General features: G+C 45.5%; 1 long non-coding RNA gene across 2 annotated transcripts in view; it reads right to left on the bottom strand.

Moving 5' to 3' along the window:
- LOC120402094 overlaps positions 1-20,971 on the bottom strand; it is a 120,399-nt gene that overhangs the window by 74,654 nt on the left and 24,774 nt on the right. Inside the window, exons 2-3 of one of the 2 annotated variants that reach the window (XR_005596974.1) lie at positions 17,878-18,022; positions 3,183-3,313 (exon numbers count right to left, since the gene is read on the bottom strand). This is a non-coding gene — a long non-coding RNA (uncharacterized LOC120402094). Of the gene's footprint in view, positions 1-3,182; positions 3,314-17,877; positions 18,023-20,971 lie in introns of those variants that run through there. The other variant, XR_005596973.1, reaches the window with a different exon arrangement.

Below are 20,971 nucleotides of genomic sequence, written 5' to 3'. Positions count from 1 at the left end.
CTGAGCTATCCCTCCCCCCGTTGATATAGCTAACTGGTCATATGCACGTGAAAAAGTCACATTTGTTTGCCCAAACAAGGCACATGTAATGGTGAATACACAGTTGCAAAAAATCAGGCCCAGAGTCATTCTGCACTCTAGTTCCTTTGTCTGTAGAATAGTTTGATCTACTTTCCCTGGAATGGGGTAGAAATAATTCATATTTCTAAGAGGCTTTGAGATCCTCGGATGCAAGATGTTCTAAAAGTGCAAAGTATTATTAGTTATGAGTCTACATGCCAGGGTATTGAGAAAAATAAACTGGTGACCTAAAGACTTTTTATGTTGCAATTCCTGCTTTATGATGTAAAATGCACACAATACAAAAGCTCTTTCCTTCCCTAAACACAGAAAAGCTGCCTGAATTTAACTTTGGGTGTCATTGAGCTAGTGGTTTGTTGTAATAATATTGGAGAAGAGACGCTAAGTTAATAACTGAGGGTGTTGTTTTTCCAGTCCTCTTTCATTGTGTACGGAGCTGCTGGTGTCTACAGTTCCTCATGGCTGGCAACTAATATTAAAATAATTATTAGTGTACATATGAACAGAGGCTGGATTTCTTACACTGTATTATACCACTGAGGCTACTGTTATATAGCAAAGGAAAATGTGGCATGTGAACTAGAATTTTCCTGAACACATTTTCTGCACTTACGTTTAATACCATTGACAGGCTGGTTATTTTAAACATGTGGGTGAGGTGAGGTCATTCTCTAGTGTAATGTTAGCTAAGGTAGAATGCTTCTGAGTATTGGATGATACTGGAAGTGTTGTCTTTTAGTGTGGCAATTAACCCAATTTCTGCACATCCCATGTTCACATTTGGCAACACACAAAAGATCCACAGTTCAAAATGGGCAGAAATGTTGCCTTTCCTTGACTAGATACCATGGTGATTGGTGCCACATAAATAACTATGGTAGATAACAATTACCTCAGTGGTGGAAAGAACAAACAAACATAGCAGCCTACAATGTATAGCTGTATTGTGAGGTGCCTGCCACTCAAGATATAACCCTAAGTAAACCAATTGGCCAATTCTGCCCTCAAGGGTGAAGAAATATAGGCAAAGTTCTGCCCAAATTTATAGCCCATGTTATCCCACCAAACTTTAGGAATCAATTGTGGGATTTTAAAAAAGCACCAAGAGAACCCAAGCACCCACACTCATTGAAAAAAATCAATGGGATTTGTGCTCCTAACTCCCTTAGGCACTTAGGAACAACCCACTCCTTTAATATCCTTTAATACTCCCCTCACAGAACCAGAATACATGTTGGTACAATGCAGCATGATTGACAGTCTCTGCCACAGGCTGGAATATCAAAACTGCTGCAGGTCAGTATTGAGGCTCATTGATACCCTGGGCTGGAATGACAGGGATGTTGCCGGTTAGGAGAAGGTGCTTTGGCAGAACTGCGGGGGAGGAAGATTGCATCATTCTGTACTGGTGTCACACCAGTGCTACTAGTCACTCACATTCAAGAGTACTAAACTCATACACACATTTTTGCAAAAGTAAAATGATACAGTGGCCCGTTTCTCACAGTGGGAGCAGGATCTTACATCTAATTTTCTGGGGAGAGGGATGGGAAGGAAAGGGTGAGGAGGTCTGAGCCCCCTCAGACAATAGTTTCAGAGTGTTCTTTTAGGGAAAGCAGGTCGGGGGTGGGGGAGAGAAAACAAAATAATTGGTTAGCAAGTGCTGTTGGTTTGGCATAGCCGATAAAGTGACAGTAACTCAATAGGCTTTTCATGAATTTCTTTGGTTTGGATTTACTCTGTGCTTCTGCTATTCCCCTGTTATTATCAGAGCTGGATTAAGGTTTCCTGGGCCCTGGGCTAGAGCAAGTGGGAAGCCGCTCCCCATCCCTTCTGCCTATGATCCCCGTCCCCATTCCACCCCTTCTGCCTGAGCCCTGCCCACAGCCTCATCCCTTTCTGCCTCTTCCCCAGGGCTGCGCCCCTGTTCCCCCAGGATCCCCTCCATTCCGCCTCCCCACTGCGGCCCCCAACCAATTTGCTCCTTTCTGCTCTCCCCTGCACTGCGGCCCCAAGATTGAGGAAGCTCTGTCCCTATTCCCCGCCAGGTCTGCAGCAGAGAGTGTGAGCTCCTCCAGTCCCAGGGCCCCAGTGGGGTTCCAGGTGCTGGCGCTTCCCCCACCACTCCCACCGCTTCTGCAGGGGACCAGGGTCGGGGCGCTGGGGCTTCTCCTGCCCTGCCCGCCCAGCACTTCTGCCGGAGAGCGGGGTTGGGCACGGGGGCTTCCCCTGCCACCCCATGTCTTCTGCCAGGGATGGGGGGGGGTGCGGGGGCTTCCCCCATCCCACAGCTTCTGCTGGGGACAGGGTCGGGGCACGAGGGCCTCCCAGTTGGCCAGGGCCCTCAGCCCAGTGGCTAATCTGCCACTGGTCATTAAGCAGCATCTTGAAAAGCATTATTACAATAAAAAACAAAATACACCAGCCACACAAGGGACGGGGGGTGGTGGGAATAAAATCCCAGCAGTCATTGCTTTGGTAAACTCATCTACTTCATCTTACAAAAAAAAAGAGTAGGTTACTGCACTCCCCTCCCTCTCCTGACATTGAACAGCCTGTGGAATGCTCATGCATGGTAGGAGGTTCTGGTTTTGATTTGCGTTGCCCCCTGTCCTCATCCCTCCCAACCCCCCTTGCTTTTGCTTCTCCCATCTTATGCTTCCCCTAATTGCTTATAAACCAGGATTCTGGCTGCAAACATGTAAAATATTGAGTGGAACAAATATGCACATCATGAGTAAAAAGCCAGTGGTCGAAGACCAGTCTCCAGGCATTGGGCCAGGAGAGATGACAGGCTGAGTTATGCAGGAGATAGAGGTTTGAATGTTGGGACTGTGTGTTACTGTTAAATTGATAGAGCTCAAATGTAATGCTACATGGAAACAGAATTGCTATTAAAACCTATTGTATAGTATGGCCCAGAACTCATCTCCAGGCAGGAAAACTAAGTTCAAGTCTAGGGTGACCAGACAGCAAGTATGAAAAATCGGGACGGGGGTGGGGAGTAATAGGCACTTATATAACACTAAGCCCCAAACATCGGGACTGTCCCTCTAAAATTGGGACATCTGTTCACCCTATTCAAGTCCCACACCAGAAGGAGAGCACATACCTCATACTGACACTGCTATGTAATGGTAGACAGGTGATACTGTTAACACTGGTGTTTTTCACATCAGAGAATAAATAGTTTCCTTCTACTGTCCAGATGGAAAACGGAGATCCTATGGCACTTTGGGAAGAGAGCAAGGGATACAGTGAGTGTCCTGAACAACAGTCCCTCAAACCATAAAACAGGGTCTAGTGTCCCTACCTGTGTAACCTATAGCTGAGCGCTTAACTTATACTGTTCACCTACTCAGTCACTCCAGCGCCTGATTCTGATCTCACTAACACCAGTTTTAATTTAGTATAAGTTAATTGACTCCATTGGAGTCACTCTTGCCTTATACCAGCCTGAGATCAGAATCAGACCTGCCTTCAGTAACTAATTCTCTAATGATGAGAGCAGCATGGGAAGAGGGGGAAAGATCTCTTCCCCAACGTGGAGAGGCAGGAAGGGAGAACAGAAAGGAGCCTGTAATTCAGCACTAGGTAAAACTCAAGATATGAAATATCTTTTATGAAATAACCCATCTAAACATCATTGAGACCAATCCTCAGCTGGCTAAGTAGGCGTGACTCGATTGAAGTCAATGGAGCTACACTGATTGACACCAGCTGAAGATTTGGCCTTTGTACAGTCTTTCGTTAATAAAATAGCTAATGGAGCAGCTGGAGCTCTGCATTTTTTGAGCCTCTTCATGTCAAGGTCTTTGTCCTCATTGGAACAGTGAAATGGAACAATGACTTACTGATGTTGAAAACTGAGCCTACGGGAAACTTACTCTGTTATGTGTTTAAAGAGATACTGTTATGGTTGGCAGGCCTAACTCTTGACCTACCTATTTTGTTTATTCTGTTTGCAAAGCCCACGTAATTCTTTGTGTTCTTTCTCAAAACAAATGCTTTGACGCACTCTTTTTCCATAAGAAAAATCAGTGCCGACGGAGCCTGCAATAACAAAGCAGTGTGTGCACGCTTAACCGAGGAAAGCCAAAGAGGGCAAGGAAACAGCTTTCCATTTCAAACTTCCTAATGGTTCTATGCTAAACGGCAATGAGCAAAATAACAAACCAATAATGACAAAGCAGGATTGTTTTATTAAAAAAAAAACTGCCCTAAGGTTACGCGTGAACCAGTCCCAATGAAATCAGTGGGCCCGATTTCACAGCAGTTTTACATCAGTGTAACCCTATTGACTAAAATGGATTTACTCAGGATTTACATGAGTGTGGGATCAGAATCAGGCCCAGTGGGAGTGGTACATGTGAATTTAGGGGTAGTATATGACTTGGACTTTTGACCACTTCCTTTTCCTCTGTTAGGCTGCATCATCGCCCATGATGTTGCTGTGCCTGTACAGAGACAGTAACTCTGCCTAGCCAGAACATACGGACAGAAACCTTATGCCAAAGGAACCAAGATGGCAAAGCATCAGCTCCACAATACTGGGGAAAGGCTCACACACAAGTCCTGAGCACAGTCACATGATGTGAAATACTTGAACCTAAGCATCTCTTTACTTGGCTCCAGGTGGTCACATGAATGACATGCTGGAAGAGTTTTCCGCACCCTTTCCCAAGAAACCCGAGAGGGTCACTTCATTTCACCCAATGAGAGTCACTTTTATCCTTCCTTTCCTTTTCTTTCATAATCCTCTCTCAGGACTGTGTTTGTTTTGTGAGCCTGCCCTTTGAAGTCTCCTAAACTGCAGAACCTCCCCACCCCCTTCCTCCACCAATATTTCAACTGTACAAATGCTTCTTTACAAAGATGCCCGTGTTACCCATGGCTAAGCTCTCATTTGAACTGCTTTACAGACAGCTCTAATTGTTTGCAATGGGAATATCCCATTCTGCATGTATCTACAGTACATGCAGAATTCAAGTACTGTAATGTGAACAGAAAATTTGGCATTCAGTTCTACCCACTTATATTGATTTTCTGACTGATATACATTTACATTTACCTTGTCCCTATATACATCAAACACTGAATTTGGCCTAGAGACTAGCATTGCCAACTCTCATGATCTCATCACAGTTCTTCCAATTTTTGATGTTTTTCCTACAACTCCAGCTCCTGAAGTCACATTATTATATGAGAATTTCAGCTTCCATTTTAAAAAAATTAAGTTTGCAGTTCTTTGTTCAAGAGAAAAGTTTGGAAAAAAAATCTTTTCCCCAGTATACCTTCAGGTTCAAAACCCAGAAGGCAAATGTAAAGAATCCAAAATGTATTTTTTTAAAGAAAAAAATCTAATGATTTTTAAACATCTCATGATTTTATGGGGCTTGATGCATTATATTTAAATGCTTAGAGTTGACAATGTTGACAGATTTCCATGGTTTTTGGACTCACATTACATTTGGATTATTATTTAATATTTATATCACCGCAAATCACAGAGGCCCCCATCAAAACTGGGGACCTCACTGTGCTGGGCCCTGTGCACACACATACAAAGACAGACTAAACTCTTCAGACTATGGGATTAAGAATGTGGCTGCAGTAGGCATAATGGCTTCATGTGACAGTACTTGCTCCTAAATCCTGGCTGAAACCAAGAAGTGTAGAGAACACTTGAAAATCCACACCAAACAAAATACTGTTTGTTGTGTGTGTGTTTTACTCCGAGAGAGGTTTGGATTTGGTTAGATGTTTGGTCGAGTTCTTGCTTTACCAGACTGGTTAAGCAATCCCCAATTTCAATAATTGTATATTTTAAAACTGGACTTGACTATAGGCCAACTTCTGCCTATAGACATAAGTACCCAACTCCAATTGGTTCAAAGGAAGCTTTACATCGGACAGTCAATGTGATTCAGTGGACAGGGAGCTGACCTGGGAGTCAGGAGCCCTGGCTTCTATTCCTTGCTTAATTGCTGTCCTGCTGTGTGATGTGAACAGATCACTTCATGGCTCTCTCTTCCCACCTGCTGTCTGCCTCATCTCATTAGCCTGCAAGGTCTTTAGAGCAGGAACTATCTCTTAGGGGTGGTCTACACCGGAAACTTACATCGGCATAGCTATGTCTCAGGGGTGTGAAAAATCTACACCCCTGAGAGATGTAGCTCTGCCCACCTAGCCCCTGGTGTAGACAGCGCTAGGTCAAAGGAAGCATTCTTCTGCTAACCTAGCAACCACCTCTTGGGGAGGTGAATTAACTACAGCGCTGGGAGAACCCTTCCCATATATGTAGTGAGTGTCTACACTGAAGCATTACAGCTGTACAGTGTTTTAAGTGTGCTAGTATGTGTTTCTACAATATCTAGAACAACGGAGGCCTTTAGGCATTCCTGCAGTATATATTTTAATTACACACACAAAAAAATACATTAAAATATTATGGTTGCAAAGTCAAGTACTCAAAAGTTAGGAAATGCCAGAATTAAGGTTGCCTGTGCAGCCTTTATTTGGCCCCCTTATGCATAATGCATTATGACACACTCTTTAATTAAACAATCACATACCGTTTTTTCCACAGGTCCCGTGCCTCATTCAATGCAGAGGACGGACAGTGCTTATAATGAGCAACTATATCAACATTTGTTTTCTTCTCATTGTTCAATGTGTGGCCCTAGGATTTATCTACTGCACACTAATCAAACCCTGCTCTGAGGTCAGAATTATTACATTTCCTTATGGGCTTTTCTATGATGCTCTTCACTATGGTATCTGCGTGCTTCATAAACATTAAATAATTTATTTTCTCAACACCTCCATCACATGAGGGAGTATTATCCCCATTTTACAGATGGAGAACTGAGGAACTGTTTAGTGGTCAAAAGGCACCATTAAATTTGGGTGCTCAGTTTCAGACATGTAGGCTCCTAAGTCAGTTAGGCACCTATGAACATTTTACCCAAAGTTTCAACTGAAACCACAAAACAGCTGTGAATGTAAACCCTGGATCTGAACCAATTCCCCAAACCTGGGGAAAACATCAGAAAACTAGGCCCCTTCATTGCCTACCTTTAGGCCTCCAAGGTTGAAAATATTTGGCCTAAGCTTCTCTTTGCTGTAGCTGACTCATTCTGACTAGGCAGAAGCTGGACTTAATGAAAGTCCCATAACAATTAAGCAATAATGACTAGGAATCCCTGTTATGTTTAATGTTCAAGAGAGGACAAGGACAGCACAGGCTGAGATGATCAAACTGGCCCCAAACAGAGAGATCCCATTTATCTTCCTCACACCTCCACTCCCCCGATATTAGGAAGATTGTTCTCATCTGAGTCAATTACCTCATTTTGCTTCTCCAGCCTCGTTAAAATGCAATGGAGGAGAGTGGTTGTAAATGAAATGGTGGTGTGAGTCCCATCGGAAAGCATCCCTCTTTTGTCGGCGGAGTTAACATTCCATGTTGCTGGTTTTGGCTGTGCCTTGCAGCAGGTTGTGAGTTTAATGAAGTGATCTGAATGCATGAGAAATGTCTGATATCTCTCTTATGTTCCCTTTTTTTACAGAATCAGAGAGACTGAGCACTCACAGGGAGCAGGGAAATTAAAAGAAAACATTTAATACTGTGAAACCGTTTAAGCGAGGAGGAGTTGGTAGAAGTCTTAAGAGGTCATTATTGGACATGATCCAGCTGGTGTACTCCTTATGGATGACACCATTCTAAAATCAGCACCGTTTCCTCATTATGTGGGTGTCATTATCTTTTATGCCATTACAGTTGTTTTCTTTTAGGCAGCCAGTCAGTATCTTCCTTGAGATTAATCAGACTGGGCAGCAAGCCAAGTGGAACCCCCTAAAGCTAAGTGCTCACCTTTGTCAGAAATATAATACTCAATAATGTAATGATGGCAGAAGTGTTACAGAGCCTGTTTGTTTCTGTTGGGAAAGAAGTAGCTTGCAGCTCTCACACAGAGCCCATCACAGCAGACAATCAATGGTACAGTGATTCCCACTACTTCAGAACAGTTTAGTGTTCCACACTCTTAACTGCACTGTGTGTTTAAGGAACCCAAAACTCTAACTGTCATTGCTCATGAGGAAACCTGACTGGCTAAAATCCTGTGCTCCATCACTCTGATGATCTCACTATCACAGGGCTGCCTATTGAGCCGTGTCACCACTACAAACAATGCCCTGTGTTGGCAATATTCAGGCTTGACATGGTTGCTTAGTTATGATTGGCCAGATAATTCACATAGTATTATTCCTGTTCCCCGACTGGATGACTGAACAATCACTCCCAGCACAAATTCTCACCCTTGCAACATATTCATATTTTTGCCAGGAATACTTGCATATGTGTACTTGGAAGTTCACTTTCCACAAACAAGTTGGTAGGTTAAACTTGGTCACTCAAGTATTTACAGAGAGCAGATGAACAGTCTGCTGCAGAGCCCTTGGAAACAAATGAGAAAGCCTCCTGGTGATTTCAGTGGGCTTTGGATCAGGGCCAATAGGGGGTGGAGCATGGCCACAGCAGCTAGTAAAACACCAGGGAATTGCCTGCTGAGGCTGCAGAAAGCCAGAATGCTGCCTCCACATCATCGCTCCCCAGGGGCGGCTCCAGGCACCAGCGCACCAAGCGCGTGCCTGGGACAGTAATCTGCGGGTGACCAGATACCAAGTGTGAAAAATCAGGATGGGGGGGGGCTGTATAAGATAAAGCCCCGAATATTGGGACTGTCCCTATAAAATTGGGACATTTGGTCACCCTAGAATCAGGGGAGGGAGCGACAGGGGTGGTGCTATGTATTTTGCTGCCCCAAGCACGGCAGTCAGGCTGCCTTTGGCGGCGCGCCTGCGGGAGGTCCGCTGGTCCCGTGGTTTCAGCGGCAATTATGCGGCAAGTACGCCGAAGGCGCGGGACCGGCGGACCTCCCACAGGTGCGCTGCCAAAAGCTGCCTGACTGCCGTGCTTGGGGCGGCAAAATACATAGCACCAGCCCTGCCGCTCCCTCCCCTGATTCTAGGGTGACCAAATGTCCCAATTTTATAGGGACAGTCCCAATATTCGGGGCTTTATCTTATATAGCCCCCCCCCCATCCTGATTTTTCACACTTGGTATCTGGTCACCCTACCTGATTTCAGTGGAGCTCCACAGGCTTTGGGATCAGGACCCATGCTGTGGCAGAGGGTGGATGTGAGGGGATGATCACTGCTCGCAGTATGCAACTCTCCACTTCGTGCACACAGGGCCCTGGGCCTTCACCAAGAACCCTAATTCTGACCTTGTCAACACTCACCCACTTCTTCCACCACAGCATGGATTCCCTGGCATTTGAAAGTAAGGGCCTGAGAAGTTTCTGTGAGCCACTGTGGAAGCAAAGGGCCTCTGCTCAGAAGATGGATGTGGCTTCCTTGGACTCAGCCCCAAAATCCATGTGAATCTCAGGGGGAATCTACTTGGGTTGGTTGAGGGGAACAAAACTCCTGGCCACTTCTAAAGGAGTAGCAAGCCACCCGTCCTGCTGGAAGAATGTGAATGTAATTCTGAGAATGGACACTCCTGGAGTTTCCTGGCCTCCATGTGACAGTAACTCAGATGTCCATTAAATACTAATTGTTGGAGAAAAGGTGTATCAACTGGTTAGTGTAGGGGACTAGGACTCTGGACACTGGTGTTCCATTGCTGTCTGCCCCTTGCTTGCTGTGGGGTTTTAGGCAAGTCACTTAGCCTCCCTGTACCTCTATTGTCCTACCATGGTTAAGTGGGGAATGATAATGCTCTTTGACAAGTGCTTTGAGATCCTCCGGTGTCCGGCCCTACAGAAGTGTGAAGTGTTATTGCTGTAACCAGGATTTTCTTACAAATACATTTCTAAAGATTGGTTTGGTTCTAGTTAAGGCTAAAGGTTCAGTCTGGTTCTTATTTTATCTGATTTCATTTGCTTACCCCAGTCTCAACCCAAACAAGCTGCCTGCCTGAATTATCTCACCACTTACAGTGGTTTTACATCTGTTCAACTCCTCTGACTTCAATGGCGTTACTCTTCATTTATACAGGTGGAAGAGACAACAGACTCAGGGCCCTGGTGTGTTAAAAAACTAACATCCTTATCTCTCTGGCAGGGCCAGTTCTAGGGATACGCAAGAAGGCCGGTCCCTTGGCCACCAGCTTCCAGGAGGCACCATATCACTGTCACACTTGGCATTTTCCCCCTCCCGCCACTTGCCCACTCTGAGATGGGGGTTGCCAAAAACGGTTTCTGCCCTGGCCAGCAAAACGCCTAGAGCATTCCTGCTCTGTGAGATAGGTTATTTCTCTTTACCTGGGATTGCTGCCCCCCAGAACCATTCCTCAACAGCAAGCAACCAAAACCATGTGCAGTTCAAATGTTGTTTTCCTTCCACACCCCCATTGCCGCTCAGTGGTTTGGAATATAAAAGATTAAACACCCTTTGGTGAACCTAATTGCCTGACTGCAGTGCCCACACTCAGGGACCCAATAAAACAAAGCAGCTGGCTAAGAAATGAAGTACAGGGGGGGTGGGGGGGGAACACCATCCAGAGGGATGTACTAAATTGTAATGCCAGATCCTAGTAATAGCTGCTGTAAGGGGAAGGAGGGCTGGGGGAAGAGGGAGAATGGAAAGGGAGAGGACAAAAAAATCTGTATTTTCAATGAATAAAACATGATTGTAGTTGTATTAAGATGAAAGAATAACAGCCTCATATATCAGTTTAAAATATGTATTTGCTTTGTTTCTTCTGAGGTTTAAGGGCTGATTTCATGAATCATGAATGCTGCTTGTGTAGCTGGTGTTATGGTGTTACCGCTTACTCTGTTACCGTTAATGCTACTCTGTCACTTCTGTTATAAACCTCTATTTCAAGTGTTTATGACTCAGCTGTTAAGATGAGCCTTAGTGGCAGGGAAGGCTCACCTCTGAACAGGCCAGATCCTGAGAAGTGCTGAGCAGCAGGGGCTTCCAGCTCCAGTGGGAGCTGTGAGTGTTCAGCACTTCTCATAGGCTGGCCCTAAGTGCACAGAATGAGTGAATCTTGTCAGCGCTGATGGGTTGTAACATGCCTGGCTGCACATGCAGGCGGAGGAGAAAGAAGAGACTCAAAACCCAGCACAGGGAGATTTTTTTTCTAAATTCTCTCTCAAAAAGATCCAGTTCCGGTTTGCATCAAGATTGTCCCACACTCAAGTGGGTTTTTATTTTATCCAAAGTAGGCCATCCATCGCTATTTACAAGCCACTAGAATGGGACAAAGTTTTTCCAATGAAATGTTTTTTTTCAAGAGAAACATGTAGATCCAGTGCCACAAACATTTTGCTAATTTGTATCAATTTCACTGAATTGTTTTGTTCAAAATCCCAAAAAATATTCTGGAAAAAAAGGGGTAAATGGTTTGTTTTGACATTTTCAAACTGCACATTTTGATGTTTTTATTTTAAATTTCCTCTAATTGTATTAAAAATGTTCAAAACTGAAATAAAACATTTCATTTGGGGTTGAAAAAATATTACTACTGCAACCCAAAACGAATTATTCTTCGACTTTTTGATTTGCTGAAAAATTTTAAAAGTTTCATTTTGACCTGATTTTTTTTCTTTCAAGTTTTTTGGTATTGCCAACAAACCCCTTCCCCCCAAAAAAATCTGGGAGGGTGTTAGGGTGTGTGGGAGGTTCTGATCTGGGTTAGAAGGTTGGGGTGCAGGAGGGGGTTTAGGGTGCAGACTCCAGCCAGGCGCCGCTTTTCTCAGGTGGCTCCGGTCAGCAGCGCAGCGGGGCTAAGGCAGGCTTCCTGCCTGCCCTGGCTCCACGCTGCTCCCCGAAGCAGCTGGCATATCCAGCCCCTAGGTGGAGGCGGAGCCAGGCGGCTCTGCACAGAGCACGCTGCCCACGCCCACAGACACTGCCCCTGCAGCTTCCATTGGCCATGGTTCCCGGCCAATGGGAGCTGCGGAGCCAGCACTGGGGACCGGGGCAGCAACGGAGCTTCCCTAGCTGACCCTGCACCTAGGGGCTGCAAGGACATGCTGGCTACTTCCAGGAGCTGCGCAGAGCCAGGGCAGGCAGGAAGCCTGTCTTAGCTCTGCTGCACCACCGACTGGATTTTTAACGGCCCAGTCAACAGTGTTTGGATCATTTGTTAAGCTAGGTGCTAGCAATCAGTATGCATTTCAATATACCCAAATGTAAAGTCATATACCTAGGAACAAAGAATTTAGCCCATACTTATGGGAGGGGGACTGTATCGGAAGAAACAGTGATTCTGAAAAGAACTTGGGGGTCATGGTGGATAATCAGCTGAAGATAAGTTCCCAGTGCAACACTGTGGCTGTACAGTACCAAGCACAATGGGTTCCTGGTCCATGACTAGGGCTCCTAGGCACTACAGTAATAGAAATTGTGATCTTTGGATGTATAAACAGGGCAATCTTGAGTACAAGTAGGGAGGTTATATTAATTCTGTATTTGCCACTGGTATTACCTCTACTAGAATACTGTGTCCAGTTTTGGTGTCTGCAATTCAAGAAGGATGTTGATAAACTGAAGAGGGTTCAGAGAAGACCCTCTAGAACGATTAAAAGATTGGAAACATACTTTTAGTGATTGAGCTCCTTGAGTCTATTTATCTTATCAAAGAGGTTAAGGGGTGACTTGATCACAGTCTCTAAGTACTTACATGGAGAACAGAAATTTGATAATGGGCTCTTCGGTCTAGCAGACAAACGTATAGCAAGATCCAAAGGCTGGAAGTTGAAACTAGACAAATTCAGACTAGAAATAAGGCACACATTTTTAACTGTGATGCTAATTAGCCACCGGAACAGCAAGGTTTGTGGTGAATTTTTTTGTCACTGGAAGCTTTTTAATCAATTTAGAATGTTTTCTAAAATATAAGCTCTAGTTCAAACAGGAATTCAAGGAAGGTCTATGACCTGTGTTGTGCTAAAGGTCAGATTAGATGAACACAATGGTCCCTTCTGGATTTAGATTTGGAAAAGAGACGACTAAGGGGGGATATGATAGAGGTCTATAAAATCATGACTGGTGTGGAGAAAGTAAATAAGGAAGTTTATCATAACACAAGAACTAGGGGCCACCAAATGAAATTAATAGGCAGCAGGTTTAAAACAAACAAAAGGGAGTATTTTTTCACACAACGCAATCATCAACCTGTGGACTCCTTGCCAGAGGATGTGGAAGCTTTTAATCAATTTAGAATGTTTTTCTAAAATATAGCTCTAGTTCAAAACAGGATCAAGAGGGGTCTATGACCTGTGTGTGTTGTAAGGGATATGATAGAGGTCTATAAAATCATGACTGGTGTGGAGAAAGTAAATAAGGAAGTTTATCATAACACAAGAACTAGGGGCCACCAAATGAAATTAATAGGCAGCAGGTTTAAAACAAACAAAAGGGAGTATTTTTTCACACAACGCACAATCAACCTGTGGAACTCCTTGCCAGAGGATGTTGTGAAGGCCGGGACTGTAACAGGGTTCAAAAAAGAACTAGATAAATTCATGGAGGATAGGTCCATCAATGGCTATTACCCAGGATGGGCAGGGATGGTGTCCCTAGCCTCTGTTTGCCAGATGCTGGGAAAGGGCAACAGGGGATGGATCACTTGATGATCACCTATTCTGTTCTTTCCCTCTAGGGCATCTGGCATTGGCCACTATTGTAAGACAGATACTGGGCTAGATGGACCTTTGGTCTGACCCAGTATGGCCATGCTTCTGTTCTTATGTTAGAATCTATTAATCTAGTACATAAGAACCATAAAGTGAAACTGACAAGCAATTACAGTGATATGAGATAGAGTATTATCACTATCCAAGATCAGCAAGTGCAGAAAGTGAGCAGAGTAAGTGACAAAGTTCATATTTATAATATAAACTGACAGATTTTTAAGAACTGGTTAGACAAAGACCTGACAGGAATGGTTTAAGTATTACTTAGTTGTGCCTTAAGTGCAGGGCTGGTGCAAGTTTGCCCTAGGCGAAACTTCCACCTTGCGCCCTCCCCCATCCCCGAGCCCCCACCCTGAGGCGCCTCCCCGCCCTGTGGTAGCTCCCCCTCTCCCCTCTGAGGTGCCCCCCCTGCGGCAGCTCCGCCCTGAGGCGCTCCCCCTGCAGCAGCTCCCCACCCCCCACCATCTGCCCTGAGGCACCCCCCTGCCCCAGCTAACCCCTGCTCCGCCTCCACCCCGAGCATGCCATCGCTGCTTCACTTCTCCCACCTTGCAGGCTTGCGGCGCCTAAGCTGATTGGTGCCGCACGCCTGGGAGGCAGGAGCAGTGAAGCAGCTCAATCTCTGCTCCGCATCCTCCCCGAGCACGCTGTCGCTGCTTCACTTCTCACGCCTCCCAGGCTTGCGGCACCAATCAGCTTAGGTGCCGCAAGCCTGGAAGGCGGGAGAAGTGAAGCAGCCACGGCGTGCTCGGGAAGAGGAGGAACAGGGGCGAGCTGGGACGGGGAGTTCCCCTGCATGCCGCCCCCCTTTCCCCTTACTTGCTGCAGGCGGCCCTTCCCGCGCTCCCTTGCCCTAGCTCCCTCCACCTAAATGCTGGCGGCGACCGGGGTGGCCGAAGATCCGGCCGCTGCGGTCACTGCCGAAGAAAATGCCGCCCTCCAAATCCTAGTGCCCTAGGCAACCACCTAGGTCGCCTAAATGGTTGCACTGGCCCTGCTTAAGTGCAGGGGACTGGATTAGATGACCTATTGAGGTCCCTTCCAGTCCTACATTTCTATGGTTCTAGAAGTTGTTACCTGTGCACAATACAAACCCTATAAACACTTCTCATGTGCTTAAGTTAAGCATGTATTTGCACAACTAGGTCTCAGAATAATACACAATAAGGTGTTAATAGTAACACAGATAAGGGAATTTTTTAGCATATTACTTTTTAATTTTAACAACAACTGCTTAGTTAAAAAAGCATTGTACATTTTGCTTCTACATGGGTAAAAGATGCTTAAGTTTCACTGTGTTGGTCATTTGTGATTTTTTTTAAATAAAGAAAGCAAATAATCCACATTATGGACAAATGTATTGCAAAAAAATAACCTTTTAAAAACTCTTAATAAACTCTAGAAAACTTCAAAGGTTAGTTGTTTTGCCCTTCTCTTTCTTAAAAATGGCCAAATCAATGTATTTCAATTTAAAAAATGAAAAAGATCAATAATTATAAACATTCAGACCTTTCCCCTCTGCACCCCGACTTTCAACCCAGAGTGAGTTTTAATTGCTAAATTGTAACGTATTTCCCTCCAAAATGAAGTTTTTGGTGGGAATTATTGATAGACCTTTAATTTTAACAAGTGCCACTACAAACATTGCACTGAAAATCCCCAGGGAGCCAGCATTTTATCACTTTAAAAGCATTGCATGGCTCCGTGATATGGTTATGATGCTGGATAATGATCTAATGTGCTTAACTGACAACTTGCTGGCTCTCTGCCAAGATTACACAAAAGCACGATACAGCTGGTAGCAGGGCCGGCTCTACATATTCGGCCGCCCCAAGCAGTCATGCGCGGGAGACGCCCTGGAGCCCCGGGAGCAGCGGACCTCCCGCTGGCTTGACTGGTGAGGGTCCGCTAGTCGCGCGGCTCGGCTGGACCTCCCCCAGCTGCGGACGGTTGGCTGGTCCGGCGGCTCCGGTTGAGCTGCCGCAGTCATGCCTGCGGGAGGTCCAGCCGAGCCGTGCGACCAGCGAACTGTCCACAGTCATGCCTGCGGCAGATCCGCCGGCCCAATCTGCCACCCCTGACGACAACTGCCGCCCCACGCGCGTGCTTGTCGCGCTGGGGTCTGGAGCTGGCCCTGGCTGGTAGCATGAGGGGGGGAAATGGAGATGCTGATTTCCTAGCTATTACAACCCCTTAGATTAATCCAGTTGTGAGCAATTTCATACAGTATCTCATTAGGTAAAGAATCTAAATCAAATAATTGCTGGTCAATATTTTTGAAGAATTTCACTCCCTCAAAAAAACCCAACAACATTGTGAAGTTTCCAATGTGCAGGGTTCAAAACCCATTTAAACAAAAGTTAAAAGGTTAACATTTAAATCATTATAAAAAAATTGTTTACAGAAAATCAGGTGTTTTGTAAACAGAAAGTTTCAATAGCCAGCTGAACAGTAGTTTTGGTAAACATTCTGATTTTAAAAAATGTATAAATCTTTCACAAAATATTGAATATTTCAAAAAAGGAGGGTTTTTTGAGAAATGCTTCATTTTTTAAAAAGGACATTCTTTTGATGAAAAACATTTTGTCTGAGAAATGTCAATGAGTGTTAGTATCTGCGAATGGTCCATGTCTTCCCTAGTAGATTAATGCTAGGGACAACACTACTAATTGAGCTTCACATCATGATACCCCCTCTGCCCCATATTTGGGTATGTATAGCTCAGGGGCGGCTCTAGACATTTTGCCGCCCCAAGCACGGCGTCATGCCGCGGGGGGCGCTCTGCCGCTCGCCGGTCCCGCGGCTCCGGAAGCCGCGGGACCAGCGGACCCTCCGCAGAGACACCTGCGGGAGGTCCACCAAAGCCGCGGGACCAGCGGACCCTCCGCAGGCACGCCGCCAAAGGCACCCTGCCTGCCGCCCTCCCGGCGACCGGCAGAGCGCCCCCTGCGGCATGCCACCCCAAGCATGCGCTTGGCGTGCTGGGGCCTGGAACCGCCCCTGGTATAGCTGGGCAGAACTTGGTCACTTCAGTTCACAGGGCTTCAAAAAGGCGTTTTCTTTTGTTTGAGTTCTGGGTCACATGGGTTCTGAGTCTTACGACCTTCTGATTTTCCACTTGGAATTTTATATTCAAACTAAACCAAAAAACTTCCAGCAAAATTCAGATGAAACCCAGTGTTGTGCTGTAAACAGGCAATAGGGCAAGTTTCACGTGTGTTCCACTTGAAATCACAATTCTCCCCAGTTTTGCTCAAAATTGGGCCCAGGTTCATTCACATGATAAGTGAGGTGAGTTGAGTTTAAAGTTTGATATGAAACCTGAAATCAGGCAGGTGTTTTGGGGATTTCACGGTAAACCTTTGACAGAGCTTAGTAGCAGGTTGCCTAGGAAATAGCATATGGTTCACACTAAGTATTCCCCCAGTTTTATGTATATTCTAAGAGAACTGCTGGGACTACAGAGTTTGGATTTCTGGAGTGGGTTAACTCCTCATTCAGAGTGAAACAAATGGACAAGGTTCAAGAAATCTTTCCCTAGTCTAGTCTTATTTACAGTTAGTATGGAGTCATGTTATTACTTTGAACAAAGACAGATTAAAGAGCAAAGCAGCAGTAAAGCACACACACACACATAACAGCCACACTCCACAGCTCCAGCAAAACACAGCTCTGCTTCTGTGTCTTCCAGGCACTGCTTCCAACTGTTATGTCACTGTGTCTTAACGTCACCCCCGGACACATTAAAGAAGCCATTGTGTTAAGAGTGTCGCCTCCCGCAGCCAGGTGGCCTATTGGAACAGCCAGCTGGAGTGGTCCTGTCTGGAAATGGCATCTTCAGCTAATGCCCACCACAGCTGAAAGGGACCTTTAAGACAACAGTGAGACACCGTGGCAATGATGGGGTGTGTATCCCTCCGAAGGAGCTGCTAACAATATTGGGTGAGGTATAGCTGCAGTAGCTGTCACCCCTCCACCTTCCTTCTGTGTTAGATGTTTTCCTTCAGTATGGTTATTAGCTATATTTGCTATAGGATTATGATGTTAACACTGACTTTGAAAGGGCCTCCTTACCATGCTGATGCACATTGTTCCAACTCCCCTCAGTCATATGAGGCTTGATGGGCTCTAAGCGTTGTACATCACATGGGCTGGGTAAATTATGCAGGCGGAGACTCACCCTCCAGAATCAGCTCACCAGGACTGACTGTGCTGCATCCTGTGAAACCAAGCACCAGCTTTTGTGAGTACCAACTCTGGCAGACAAATGCAACATAACATCACAACACTACTATTATTGCCTAGCACCGCTGATGTAGAATAGCCTGGTGCTGCAGGAACCCATCCCTGAGGCATGGCGAGGAGGTTTGGTTCGGCTGAGTGTTGTCATTAGAACTCAAACATCTCCCATTTTACTCACACCTGATCTCCGACATTTCAGCAATAGCCCTCTAATGTCAAACTCCTTTGTGCATTCAGCATAACCTGAGACAGGGAGCTGCTGAAGGGGCGGAAAGATGGCCTTGTGATTAGGGCACAATCCTGCCAGTCAGGAGATCAGACTTCTGTCCCTGTCGCCGCAGCATACTTCCCTACCTTCTCTGTGGTACCTGAAACCTGAAGAGAACCACCCTTCCCTGCCTCACTGGGGGGCTGAGAGACTTTCTATCGGGAGTACCAGCCTCACAAACATTATGGGGCTCAGTCCCAGAGAAATGCCTCACTCAGACAACTCTTTCCACTGAAGGCAACAGTTCTGTCTTTGTGAGGACATTATGAGTTGACCCAATATAAACACCATGTTCCTTGAAAACAGCTCTAAGCCATTTGTGGAGCCCATTTTCCCCTTCCTATTTACTTATTAAAGAGGAATAGATCCCTGCCTTTGATGGCTCATTTGTATTTGTTTAAAGGCAGAGGGGGATATCTTAGGCTTGGAAAGCGTAAAATAGACAAACAGTGCTGAAAGACTCCCCTCCCCACTCAGCTCCCCGCACCCCTCCTTCTGGCCCCGACAGTGCCACCAGCTGCAGTGCAGCCTTCCTCACGCTGATTCCAGCTGTGCCAAATTGTACTGAAATCGTGTACAGTTTCATGATGTGAAAGGCAGAGGTAGGATTAACAGGAGCGCACAGCATCCTGTAACACAGGGCCCCTGTTCTCCAGGGGGAGGGGGTTGGGGAAGTTCCCTGAGTGGCTGCCACCTGCCTGGTTCTGTATAATTCTTTGTGCTACTCTGATGCAATTCTCCTGCCCCCATGTGCTCCCCCATCATTCCCCCCTCCCTAGCCTAATCCACACCTCTCAAATGTCCCTCATTTCAAAGGGCCCCACTCATTCTAGTCCAGATCCCTTGGGCGTCTCCTCACTTTTATTACTGAAAAATATTTACCTCAAAACGAAGCACCATGAAGCAGAGGTTATAAAAACAGCTATTTCCACTAAAGGAATGAATCCCACAGCATTAAGGTTCCTGGAGGGGTGATTGTTTGTGTGTCCCACATTAAGGCTTTGGCAGGCTGAGGGCTATGTCTGGCCCGTGAACATCTGCAGAAGTTTCCAGAGCTCAGCCAGGGAAGCAGGGCTTTGGACTTCGCTTGTAAGTGTAAGAGGACAACATTGACTTGCTGGCATGTGGGATGGCTGTTGCTTTTCCCCCAGAGTAGGTCAGTGAGCAGGAGTCCAACATTAATGTCCTTGTTTGTTTCTGGTAGCACCCACAATGTGCTTCTCAAACAGAAATGAAAGGATGGTTCCTGCCCCCAGCGGATCCCAGTCTAAGGACAGGCTGGGGGCAGCAGTAAGGGATACAGCTGATTAGCAGAGGGGACAAGTGGTGATTGGCCATGTCATGGTTTATAGGGTTAAGTTAACAAAGGTTGCGCTGCTGCTGCAGTTTTACAATAGGATAAAGAAATTGTTCCCAGTTGCTCCTCTCACTAGTCATTTAGATCATTTCACCACAACCGTGATGACAGAAGCATGCCCTTTCGGTAGGATTTGAAGGCAGAAAGAGGATGTGCTTTGCAGATGAGCTCAGGGAGGGCATTCCATGCGAAGGGGCCAGAGCGGAAGGAGGCACAGTGATACTGATAGGCAGATGTGGCTGGCGTAGTGCATGGAGTGAAGAAGACGGGGGTCATGCACAAGGAGATGAGGATGAAAAGAAAGGAGGCGGCAGAGTTACACAGGGGTTTGAAAATAGTGACAAGAAGCTTGGCCTGGATGTGGTGGAGGAGGAGAAGCCAGAAGAAGGATTCACAGGTGGGGGTGATATAAGCAGATAGCAGGAGGGGAAGCACGGCTTAGTGGGTGGACAAAAAGATGGGTTTAGAAGTGCAAGTCACGCTCACTGTGACTCAATTTCTTTCTCTAAGAAAGTTAGTTACCAACCTCACCAGGATGTCAAATTAATTAATTGATGTTTATAAAATACTGACATCCTCAGATATAGGGCCCTATAGGTAAACAAAGTGTTTATACCGCTCAAGACAGAAGCAAACCAGAAGTGGTCTGTTGTGGAAAACCTCACCTAGACCTAGTAAGTCTTACTGGCCTTACTTAACTCTTCTTACTCTTTATTCACTTATCCATCTGGCCTTCATTTAAAAATAAAGGGATCAGAATGAACAATCACATAAGGTTTCAATTAAATGTTTAAAAGGCCAGAATTATAACTGCTGCATACAACGTTCTCTCTTAGTCCTTTATGACGGCTCCCATATACACAAGATAAGCACCGGGTAGCTATGATACAGTCCCGACTACTTTAAGAACCTATATTAATGGCTAGATAAGGTTGAGATTTTAAAAACGTGAGCTTAGGAAACTGATAGTAAATGTTCTTACAGCAACACTGACTATTCCACCCACCCACCAGGCTTATAAACTGTAAGAGGTTCTTTCATTACAGGTGATAAGCTCTCCTTTCTCGGTGGCATTTGTAATGGACCCCCACCATCAAAGCACACAGGCACAAATGCTTATGTGTTTAGATAATTTAGAAAATGACAATGATTTTATCAAACTTTGTTTCTGGACTGAGACCAACCACATGAAATGTATACCTCAGAAGGTAATTTGCTGGAGAAAATTCTAAGTGACTGAAACTAAAATCACTTAACTCTAACTATATCTTCGCTACTGCAGTGTTCTGATCCAGACAGAT

Source organism: Mauremys reevesii, linkage group 3, assembly GCF_016161935.1.
Source record: "Mauremys reevesii isolate NIE-2019 linkage group 3, ASM1616193v1, whole genome shotgun sequence".
NCBI lineage: Eukaryota > Metazoa > Chordata > Testudines > Geoemydidae > Mauremys > Mauremys reevesii.
Note: the sequence above shows the minus strand (reverse complement) of the source record. Positions and strands in the feature narration are given on the sequence as shown.